Genomic DNA, 13,179 nt, shown 5'->3' with positions numbered 1-13,179 from the left:
TACAGTATAATGAGCCCCATATATTGCTCCATACAGTATTATGGGCACCACACAGCGCCCCATACAGTATTCTGGGTACCACATAGCCCTCCATACAGAATAACATGCCCCATATACTGTATTGCTCCATACAGTATAATGAGCCCTATATATATTGCTCCATACAGTATTATGGGCGTCACATAGCTCTCCATAGAGAATAATGAGTCCCATATATTGCTCCATACAGTATTATGGGCACCACATAATGCTTCATACAGTATTATGGGCACCACATAGTGCTCCATACAGTATTATGGGCACCACATAGCCCTCCATACAGAATAACATGCCCTATATATAGCTCCATACAGTATCATGAGCCTCATATATTGCTCCATACAGTATTATTGGCACCACATAGTGCTCCATCCAGTATTCTGGGCACCACATAGCACTCCATACAGAATAACAAGCCCCATATATTGCTCCATATAGTATAATGAGCCCTATATATTGCTCCATACAGTATTATGGGCACCACATAGCGCTCCATACAGAATAATGAGTCCCATATATTGCTCCATACAGTATTATGGGCACCACACAGTGCTCCATACAGTATTATGAGCACCACATAGTGCTCCATACAGTATTATGGGCTCCACGTAGCGCTCCATACAGTATTCTGGGCACCACATAGCCCTCCATACAGAATAACATGCCCCATATATTGCTCCATACAGCATTATGGGCACCACATAGCGCTCCATAGAGAATAATGAGTCCCATATATTGCTCCATACAGTATTATGGGCACCACATAGTGCTCCATACAGCATTATGGGCACCACATAGTGCTCCATACAGTAATATGGGCACCACATAGCCCTCCATAAAGAATAACATGCCCCATATATTGCACCAAACAGTATAATGAGCCCCATATATTGCTCCATACAGTATTATGGGAACCACATAGTGCTCCATACAGTATTATGGGAACCACATAGTGCTCCATACAGTATTCTGGGCACCACATAGCCCTCCATACAGAGTAACAAGCCCCATATATTGCTCTATACAGTATTATGGGCACCACATAGCGCTCCATAGAGAATAATGAGTCCCATATATTGCTCCATACAGTATTATGGGCACCACATAGTGCTCCAAACAGTATTCTGGGCATCACATAGCCCTCCATACAGAATAACAAGCCCCATATATTGCTCCATACAGTATAATGAGCCCTATATATTGCTCCATACAGTATTATGGGCACCACATAGCGCTCCATACAGTATTCTGTGCATCACATAGCCCTCCATACATGCCCCATATATTGCTCCATAGAGAATAATGAGCCCCATATATTGCTCCATACAGTATTATGGGCTCCACATAGAGCTCCATACAATATTATGTGCACCACATAGTGCTCAATACAGTATTATGTGTACCACATAGTGCTCCATACAGTATTATGGGCACCACAAAGCACTCCATACAGTATTATGGGCACCACATAGCCCTCCATACAGAATAACATGCCCCATATATTGCTCCATACAGTTTAATGAGCAACAGATATTGCTCCATACAGCATTATGGATACCACATAGTGCTCCATACAGTATAATGAGCCCAATATATTGCTCCATACAGTATTATGGGCACCACATAGTCCTCCATATAGTATTGTGGCCACCACATAGCACTCCATACAGAATAACATGCCCCATATATTGCTCCATACAATATTATGGGCACCACATAGTCCTCATACAGCATTGTGGCCATCACATAGTGCTCCATACAGAATAACATGCCCCATATATTGCTCCATATAGTATTATGAGTACCACATATTGCTCCATACAACATAATGAGCCACGTATATTGCGCCATACATAATAATGAGCCCCATATATTGCTCCATACAGAATAATAATCCCCATATAATCCTCCATACTGTATAATGAGTCCCATATATTGCTCCATGCAGTATAATGAGCCCCATATAAATGCTCCAAAAAGTATAATGAGCCCCATAAAATGCTCAAAACAGTATAATGCACCCCATTTAATACTCCATACAGTATAATGAGCCCCATAACTTGTTCCTTACAGAAAGGGCCCATATAATGCTCCATACAGAATATGATGGGCCCCATATAATGCTCCAAATTCCAAACAGAATGTGCCCCATATAATGCTCCATACAGTATATGTATAGCGCCCCCACCGCCGCAGGGCCGAGGGGTACCCGGTACCGGGCCTACGGGTCTCTGCTTCTGGGGGTTGTCACGGCGGCTAGGCCCCGGTCCGTGACCCTGCCGTGGGGCGCACAGTGAATGATAGGTGTGGGTAATGGTGGTAGTGGTGCAGTGCAGTAAATAACGAGGACACCAGGTTGCAGTCTCTTTACCTCTTTACTGAAGATCTCTGGGTCCTCAGTCCGGAATACGGTTCACCAGGCTGCGCAAGTCCGGCCATTCCAATGGCACCTCCAGAGCTCTCTTCACAGGTGGAAATCGGTGCCTTCCTACTAGCGCTATGTGTTGCGGTCCTCCCCTGCTGTGCTTACGGAAAGTCCCCACAACCGTTGTGTCTGTTTCTTAAGTTCCCTCACAACTCGATTAAATGATGTTCTTCTAATCCTCCGTCCCTCCCTGTTGTTCTGGTTGGGACGGCACCCGTTTGACGGGTAGGCTCGGAGCTCTTCCGGGACCCTAGAGTCGCCCCTCTCCACAAGGTGCCCCCCAAGACTTCATAGGTGATTTATGTGAGACAGCCCGCCTGAGACTGACTGTCCTGCCGCTGTTTAGAGTACTGCTTGAAGCTGAATGTTATAATACTCCCTCGGCGTTCCGGCCACTGGTAATGCGCCTCAGTAGGGTGTTGCTCCGGTCTTACAGCACGACCCCTACTGGTGTTCTCCTATTGCTTGATCTCGTTTCTCACTCAGCACAATCTATCTCGCTTCTAGTCCTTTCTTGGGTCCCGCCGCTTCCCGGAGCTGGCGCGGACCCGTTACGTTCTTTTCAATGCCAAGCCTCTGTCAGGATCCCACCCCTGACAGAGACCCTACTGTCTCTTCCTCCACAACACCCTCTGCCACCAGGTGTTGCTTCGTCCAATCCAGTCAGCTTTCTGATCTAACTTCCTGCCTGACCCCCAGTTTACCCACTATGGTGGGGAGTGGCCTAATGAATAGCACCCTTAGCTCCCCCCGGAGGCCCAGCTGTGAAATGTATTGGTGTCTGTGATACCTGATCAGATGAACTCCTTCAGTGCCATCGGACGCACCATGGCTCCCCATAGTGGCGGAGCCACAGTACTGCAACGACCAGGACTCTGGGGCGCTGCACTTGTTGGGCCCCATATATTGCTACAAACTCAAAACAGAATGCTCCATATATAATGGGCCCCATATGGAGGTCCATATATAATGGGCCCATATAATGGGCCCCATATGATGCTCTAGTATATAATGGGACCTATATTATGCTTCAGTATAATGAGCCCCATATGATGCTCCATATAATGCTCCAGTGTACGATGGGCCTCATATGATACTCCACTATATGATGGGCCCCAAATTTTGCTCAAAACATTTACAAACAAAATGAAAATATTAAAATCCTCACCTCTCCTCGCTAGCTGCTGCTCTGCTCCAGACTCCTCAGCGTCGGCATCTTCCGGCTCTCTGCACTGTGACTGTTCAGACAGAGGGTGCACTGCACCCCCTGACCTGAAACATCACAGAAGATGCCGCAGCGGAGGAGCTGGAAGAGGTAAGTATCGCAAGTGCTGGGACCCTGAGCAAGCGGGGGAGGGGTGGACTCTTTATTAGCCCATGTGGCAACATTTCAGTTCCTCCGCAGAGAAAGGGTATGTTATGGATCAGAAACGTTGCCACAATGTTGCTAATAAAGAGTCCGTCACTTTTTTCACAAGTTATCGGAGTGAAAATATTATATATATATATATATATATATATATATATATATATATACACACACATAATAAGACCAGATACTGAGAATTACACCATGTATACAGGACAGGAAAAGTATACACCGCATACATAGCATACATATGCTGTGGTAAGGAATATAGAGTGGAGCTGTGCATATAGTGTATAGTGTAGAGATGGGTCAGTGTATATAGTGTGAATTCCACACTATATACTATATACACAGCAACATACTATATAACTATCTGTACATTATATACTATATACAGTGCCTTGTGAAATTATGCGGCTCCCTGGAACTTTTCAACCTTTTCCCATATATCATGCTTCAAACATAAAGATAGCAAATGTAAATTTTTGGTGAAAAATCAACAAGTGGAACACAGTTGTGAAGTTGAATGAAATTTATTGGTTATTTTAAATTTTTGTTGAAATTCAAAAACTGAAAAGTGGGGCGTGTAATATTATTGCGGGCGTTACTAATAGGCTATGATCCAGATGCTTTGCATACTCTGTGTGAACACTGCTGGAGATTATTATTTGCACTGGTGTGCCAAGCGGCCAATCCCCAATTGTAGGCTGGCTGTCTCATTTGGTATTACCGCACCTGTGCAGTCGCCATCTTTACTTGGGCCCACTGCACCATGTCAGTGCATTCGATTTGAGGCCTGGACAGGTAAGCACCTTTGCCTGTTTATTCTGTGGTGTTTTCTCTAGAATACGAGCCACGGCTTATCGTTGCCTTGGAGAGTCTGCAAATGGTGGCTCTGGTTTCGCTAGAGTCGGTGCCTCCGGGCAAGACACTTGTACCACCGAACCTGAGGTCCTCTCTTGGGCTCACACATCTAAATTGGGTGGGCACTTTGGGACCAAGAGGACTACTGAGCTTCTGGCGAGGTCATATTGGTGGCCGCGGATGGCACATGACATTAGGGACTACATTCAGGCATGTGTTTCTTGTGCCAAGAACCGGCCTTCCTGGCAGAGGCCCGCAGGCTTGTTACATCCCCTGCTGGTGGCAGATAGGCCCTGGTAAATGGTCGGAATGGACTTCATTGTGGGCTTGGCCAAGTCCCCTAATAATACTGTCATCTGGGTAGTCACCGACCATTTCTCCAAGATGGCATATCTAGTTCCTCTTCTGCATGTACCGTCGGCACGGGCTCTGGCCATGCTTTTCGTGAAGCATGTCTTCTGTCACCACGGGATGCCTGATAAAATAGTCAGTGCCCGGGGTCTCCAGTTTGTTTCTTGGTTCTGGAGAGAGCTCTGTCTGCTGCTCAGTATTGAGCTTAATCTCTATTCAGCATATCATCCCGAGACGACAGACTGACTGGTAGAGCGGGCCAATCAGACTCTGGTCACGTATTTATGGCACTTTGTCTCTGCCAGGTATGATGGCTGGGCATGCTCACTACCATGGGCAGAGTTTGTCCTTAATAATGCCGTCGCGGAATTCTACAGGGCAGACACCGTTCCTCCTTAATTACGGTCAGCATCCACGTGTTCCCGTGTCCATGCCCGTTGCGTCTTCTGACTCTAGAGTGGTAGACTGGGCTGTGGAGGCTCTTGACATCTGGGACCCCACACATGATGCCATTCAGGCTTCTAAGGAGAGAATGAGGGTCTCTGCTGACGTGCATCGCTGCCCCTCTCCGGTCTTCGAGCCCGGCGACTTAGTGTGGCTTTCAGCTCGTAATAGCAAGCTGTGCATAGAGTCCACTAAGTTTGCTCACCACTATCTGGGTGCATTTAAAGTCCTTGAACAGGTTAATCCTGTAGTATAACGCCTGTCTCTTGAATATCACTGACACCTTTCACATCTCCCTCTTTAAACCCCATCATGTCTCGGTTTTCTGAGTCTTCTGCTGGGACTTCGAGTTCATCTTTGGACGATTTTGAGGTAAACGCTATTGTTGGTGCCATGGTGGTGCGTGGCAAAAAAATTGGGGGGGTTGATTGGAAGGGTCATGGTCCGGAGGATAGGACTTGGGATCCGGTTGTGCACATCCATGCCCCCCAGCTTATTGCGGCCTTTGAGCATGATGAGGCTCGCAGGGGGTGGTTCTGGGGGGTAATGTTAGGCGTTGGGATTATTCCTCTGCACAGGATAAATCCCAACCTTACCTTCCTCTGTGGTCTCTCGTTCAGTCTCGACAGCAGTGGATGCTGCTCAGTAAAGACGTCGGTCTCAGCATCTTGCTCAGACTCAGGTTGAGCGCATTGTTACCACTGCCTCTCCAGGTTCAGCTATGGTAGCTAATAATAGACAGCAGAGAGCTGTCATTCCTGAGACTGAGTCCAAGATTCGCTCTACTGAGCATGCTCGTGAGGTGGCAACCTCTCATTGGTAGTCAGTTGTCAGCTGCTCAGGTCCTGCGCCGGCTCTGGATTGGCCCGCGAGCAAGGTCCTGTCTGATTGGCACAGTCTCTAAAAGAATTTTTGACACGCCCGTCAGTGCACTAAGATCATTTATGCTTTGTGAGTGTGTGGAACCTAATAGTAGTGTGGACTTGTCTGGTGAACTCAGGGCAGGCGTATAGCCTTTAGAATCCTGGCACCTACGGAGAGGAGTTTGAGTGAATTCAGGGCAGGCGTTAAGCCTTTAGAATTCTGGCACCTCCAGAGAGGAGTTCATGTGTATGCACACACTGTGTTTGTGTCCACTACCTGTTCCCTTGCCCCAGTGATGGTAGTGTTCGCCTGTGAACTTAACAGGGTTCGCGTTTAGCGCCATTCCTAATCTGTATTGTGTGCGAGTGACACAGCTCTACTGCAGATCATCTTTTCTGTTGCTGTGTGCGATTGACACAGCTACGTGGGCTATATACTGAGTGACATTTAACTCTGTGCGAGCTAACGCTCGCTGTTTTGTTCCGCCATTGTTCACACTAACTGCAGTTTTCCATCTCTGCGCGGTGGACCCGGGGATGCGCTCGCACTTCATCTTAATTTATATTTAGTGCGATCCGCCAATCCTAACACACACTGCAACAAAATTTTAATGGAGGCCAGAAATGACAGAATTTTGAGCGCATATATACGTGATTCGTGTGATGGACAAATCACAGTTTAAAATAGCTGGCCTGTAGGTAACTATTTTTAACAACAAACTGGTGTCAATAACTGCGCTAACGCTCTGCAACAAAATTTAAATGGAGGCCAGAAATGGCAGAATTTTGAGCGCACTTATATGTGATCCATGTGACGGACAAACCACAGTTTTAAATAGATGGATTTTTAGTGCTGTAATATAGAAAAGGATCTGGCTGTATTCTGAAGTGCCAACAAAGAAATGGAGCAGAAAAACTGTGTTCCCTGGATTGCTTTTTAAGCAAATAATCAGGATTAAGATCCAAAAAACATATTCCTGACCCCTGATACCTGAGGCTGTCTAGAAATATCTGCAAAAGCATCAGCAGCAGACAGAACTGGAATGGACCCTCTTGCTATATGCACTGCTGTCTGCCATAAACATTGCCTGCCTAACACTGATATCTATGCAGCTGGATTAGTCCTCAGAAGGACTGTTAGTTGTGGTGGATATGCATATGATATATTGTGGTATACCTACACTAAAAGCTCACTGACACAAAAAGAGGACTAAAAATCCTCCAAAAAATTGAAAAAAGTCACAGAGAAAAAATCAGAGATGTTTACCTGCTGAAGCCTCCAACCAAATGCACTGGCAGGGTGCAGCGGACCCCGATTAATGATGGCAAGAACACAGGTGCAAAAAACACCGATAAAACAACCACTTTCAATCCAGTGTTGGCTGTTTGGTATTAGTGCACAAAAAGATAAGAGATAATAGTCTGTATGTGGCATTGTTCACACAGGCAATGCAGAGCATCTGGTTTACAGCCTATTGCTAATGCACATAAAGCCCAGTGCTACAAAATGCATGCTGTGTGAACAGAGGCCAACAGTTTACAGAGCCATCCTGGTCCGACTGCACCCTGCAACATAAAGTGCAACAAAAAACCATATATCAATGTATGCAAGGTATTAGTTTATACTGGGGCCTCAATACGTAAGCTGGCAACCCACGTCAAGGGTCCTTACATTTTGCCAGTCCTAACGCTAAACCTAGAATAAAAGCTCACTGACACAAACAGAGGAATAAAAATCCTCCAAAAAATTGAAAAAAGTTACAGAGAAAAAAGCAGAGATGTTTACCTGCTGAAGCCTCCAACCAAATGCACTGGCAGGGTGCAGCGGACCCGATTAATGATGGCAAGAACTCAGGTGCAAAAAATATCGATAAAACAACTAGCACTGGGCGGCCCGCCTTTATGTGTGTTAGAAATAGGCTGTAAACTAGATGCTCTGCATTGCCTGTGTGAACAATGTCACATACAGACTATTATCTCTTATCTCTAATACCAAACAGCCAACACTGGATTGAAAGTGGTTGTTTTATCAGTATTTTTTGCACCTGGGCTCTTGCCATCATTAATCGGGTCCGCTGCACCCTGCCAGTGCATTTGGTTGGAGGCTTCAGCAGGTAAACATCTCTGCTTTTTTCTCTGTGACTTTTTTTTTTATACCTACACTAACTGAGGCCAGTTTCACACGTCAGTGGCTCCGGTACATGAGGTGACAGTTTCCTCACATACCGGAGCCACTGACACAGGTAGACACATTAAAATCAATGCATCTGTGCAGATGTCATTGATTTTTTGCGGACCGTGTCTCCGTGTGCCAAACACGGAGACATGTCAGTGTTCGTGGGAGCGCACGTATTACATGGACCCATTAAAGTCAATGGGTCCGTGTAAAACACGTACCGCACACGGACGTTCTCCATGTGCCGTGCAGGAGACAGTGCTCCAGTAAGCTCTGTCCCCCCCACATGGTGCTGAAGCCGCGATTCATATCTTCTGTGCAGCAGCGTTTGCTGTAAAGAAGATATGAATAATCCATTTTGTCGCTGTCGCTGCTTCCTGTCCTGGCCGCACCTTCTACTGTATGCGGTCACGTGGGGCCTCCGATTACAGTCATGAATATGCGGCTCCACCTCCCATAGAGGTGGAGCCGCATATTCATTACTGTAAATGAGCGGCCCCACGTGACCGCATACAGTAGAAGGTGCGGCCAGGACAGGAAGCAGCGACAGCCAACGAGGCAGCCGGGTGAGTATTTCCAGAACAGCGGGGGGGGCGAACAGGGGGTGGGGACATGGAGCTTTATTTTAAACACGAAATACCACTAAAAAAATGGATTATTCATATCTTCTTTACAGCAAACGCTGCTGCACAGAAGACATGAATCGCGGCTTCAGCACGATGTAGGGGACAGCGGTAAACTTTAGCGCTGTCTCCTGCACAGTGCGTGTGGTACCCAGTGGGCACACGGGAGGCACACGTGTGCCACACTGATGTGCCACAGAAAAGCAGGGGCACACGGACACGGATAATTCCGGTACCGTTTTTTTCCGGTACCTGAATTATCTGGACGTGTGAGACTGCCCTAAGAAATAAGCAAATATCTCCCTAGCTCAGCAGAAACTCTCCCTACACTCCCTGATTCTGTAATAGACTGATGAGCATGGCGGTGCCAGGTCTGATATAGATGTGATGATGCTGTGCAGCCAGCCAGTCACTGTAATCAGGGCTGCCACTAGGAATTTCAGGGCCCCATACTGGCAACATTTTCCGGGCCTCCTTGAGACTCCACCATAACTCCGCCTCCACCCCTCAAACCTTCCACAATCCCACCGCCCCCTCTTGAAAAAACTCCACTTCTGCACCACGTCCTCACCAATCACACATTAAAGGGAACCTGTCAGCAGATTTTGCTGCTATAATATATGGCCACTGCCTTTCAGGGCTTATCTAAATCATTCTATAATGCTGTAGATAAGCCCCTGGTCTGGCCTGCAAGCAAAGAAAAATAAGTTATACTATACTCACCGGGGGGGACAGTCCGGTCCGATGGGCGTCGCAGGTCCAGTGCCTCCCATCTTCTTCTGATGCCGCCCTCCTGCTTATTCATCGCTCTCCGGCATCGGTGCTCCTGCACAGGCGAACTTCTCTGCCCTGTTGAGGGTAGAATAAAGTACTGCAGTGCACAGGTGCTGGGAAAGGTCAGAGATTCTCAGCGCCTGCGCTCTGCAGTTATTTACTCTGCCCTCAAAAGGGCAGAGAAGTACGCCTGCGCAGGAGCGCCGATGCTGGGGAACGATGATGAAAATAACTTATTTTTCTTCACTTGCAGGTCGGACCAGAGGCTTATCTACAGCATTTTAGAATGCTTTAGATAAGCCCTGAAAGTCAGTGGCCGTATCTCATATTCGCCCAACCTGGTGACAGGTTCACTTTAACAGTTCCCATCACCAGATCACATACATAGCCAGCAGCTTTTGTAGACTCTTTTGGCCGGGCTCTACTCTACTGTAACTTATTAAACATTTGTTAAAATATCCAATACAATTTAGATATATTTTTATTTACTTTTAAAAAGACCAATAATATCACATTCAAGGGACAAATACCACCGCACCATGACCGAATCACATATTATCACCACATGGTGACCAATAATACCACATACAAGTAACAAATACCACCACTCCATGACCAGATCACATATTGCCACCACATAGTGACCGAATACTAAATACTGATCATTAATAAAAAACAAACACGATACTAATATCACCATAAGTGACATTATACACAGGAGATCTGTACTTAGAATACAGTGTCCGTATACAGGTAATACAGTGATCACCAGTTGCATTATACACAGGAGCTCTGTATATAGTGTCAGTGCACAATGAATACAGTAATCATCACCAATGACATTATACACAGGAGCACTGTATATAGTGTCAGTGTACAGATAATACAGGGATCACCAGCGACATTATACACAGATGCTCTGAATATAGTGTCAGCGTACAGGTAATACAGTGATGACCAGTGACATTATAAACAGGAGCTCTGTATATAGTGTCAGTGTAAGGTAATACAGTGATCACTGGTGACATATAGTGTCAGTGTACAGGTAATACAGTGATCACTATTCACATCATACACAGGAGCTCTGTATATAGTGTCACTGTACAGGTAATACAGTGATCACTGGTGACATTATAAAAGGGAGCTCTGTGTATAGTGTCAGTGTACCGTTGCTACAGTAATCACCAGTGACATTATACACAGGAGCTCTGTATTTAGTGTCAGTGGACAGGTAATACAGAGATCATCAGTGACATTATACACAGGAGCTCTGTATATAGTGTCAGTGTACAGGTAATACAGTGATCACTGGTGACATTGCACACAGGAGCTCTGTGTAGTGTCAATGTACAGGTAAATCAGTGATCACCAGTGACATTGCACACAGAAGCTCTCTATATAGTGTCAGTCTACAGGTAATATAGGGATCACCAGTGACATTATACACAGGAGCTCTGTATATAATATACAGTGTGTACTGTGCGTGTATGTGTAATACACTAACTCACCAGTGATGTCTCTAAGTGAAGTCCTCAATCTTCGCTTTTCATCTTTATCCAGAACAGACCACCATCACTTTTCCAGCCAGGTCTCTGCAGGAAACAACACAGTTATCTAGAGCACCACTTGCAGATCACATTACTTATTTTTTTCCAAATTCTATACTACACCAGATGAAGAAAAAAGGTGACATAGTGTCGCTCTGTACAGTATCAGGACCCCCTATTGAAAACAGTATCCTCCAAAAAGAAAATATATCACTGCAGTAATAATATCCCTTAATTAGCCCCTACAGTAATAATATTCCCCATCCTGCCCCCTTGTGTCTCATTCCTGGCTCCAGCGATATGTTCTCCCATCCTGTCCCCATATGAGCTCCCATATGAGCTACCATCCTGTCCTCATATGAGCTCCCATCCAGCCCCCATATGAGCTACCATCCTGTCCTCATATGAGCTCCCATCCTGCCCCATATGAGCTACCATCCTGTCTCATGTGAGCTACCATCCTGCCCCATATGAGCCCCCATCTTGTCCTCATATGAGCTCCCATCCTGCCCCATATTAGCTCCCATCCTGCCTCCATATGAGCTCCCATCCTGCCCCCATATGATCTCCCATCCTGCCCCATGAGCTCCCATCCTGCCCCCATATGAGGACCCTCTCTGCTCCTGGGCCCCATACGCCAGTAAGGGTACTAATGCCCTGATGGTGGCCCTGGGCGCAGGGGGTGAGTATTGTCACAGCTTATGTGACTGCGTGTCCCTGCTCTACTGCAGCCAGCAACTCTCTGCACGGCCGCGCGCACCGCCGACGTTCTGCTCCTCACTATGCATAGTGTTAAGGAGCAGAGAATGAGTGCGTGCAGCCGTGCTGATGACCCACACGCCAGCTTAGTAAAAGGGGAGCAGAAGCAAAAAGTGAGGGGCCCCGTCCGGGTCCCTCTCTGCTCCTGGGCCCCGTACGCCAGCAAGGGCAGTAATGCCCTGATGGCGGCCCAGACAGTAGTGCCACAACTAACATGGCTGCGGCATTACAATGTATGGCAGACAATCCCTGCATGTTGATTGGCTCTCTAAAGAGCACCAAACAGGGAGGGGACCCGAGCTCCCACTGAGCAACCCCCGAAATCCTCGGCATATCAAGCCGTGAGATGTTCAAGCGAGTACTGAGTAGTGGCGAGCATGCTCGCTCATCACTAATTATAACATTTGCAGAGTTACTCCAAAATTAATAGACTGTGAGCTTCTAGAGGTTACTCTATTTTGAAATTTATACCTTCACAGTTATTTATAAAAAAAAACTTGCAATGATTTTGACTCCAAAAGCATCTTCAATAGTGATGAGCGAACGTGTTTGCCACTATTCGGTACTCACCCGAGTAACACTGTTCTCGGTGTACTCGGCAAGCACCAAGCATTTCTGGGATTATTCGTCGGGAGCTCGGGTCTCCACTATGCATTTTTGGTGGTCTTTAGAGACCCAATCAACATGCAGGGATTGTCTGCCAGGCACTGTAACACCGCAGCTATCTTTGTTGTGTTGTTGCAGTGAATGGCTGGTCACACAGCATCATCAGGGGTATAAGAGACCGGACACCACCCTGCTCGCCGTATTAAGCTCCGGAGTCAGCTAGTGTAGTGAGAGCTGCTGCTGAGATAGGGTCAGAATCCTGCTTTTAATAGTTAGTGTGGGTCTGCAACTGTTCAGTCCACAAATCCTGATAAACCAACAGTCCTTTTTGGGGCTAAT

Source organism: Ranitomeya variabilis, chromosome 4 (assembly GCF_051348905.1).
Source record: "Ranitomeya variabilis isolate aRanVar5 chromosome 4, aRanVar5.hap1, whole genome shotgun sequence".
Classification (NCBI taxonomy): Eukaryota; Metazoa; Chordata; class Amphibia; order Anura; family Dendrobatidae; genus Ranitomeya; species Ranitomeya variabilis.
Note: the sequence above shows the minus strand (reverse complement) of the source record.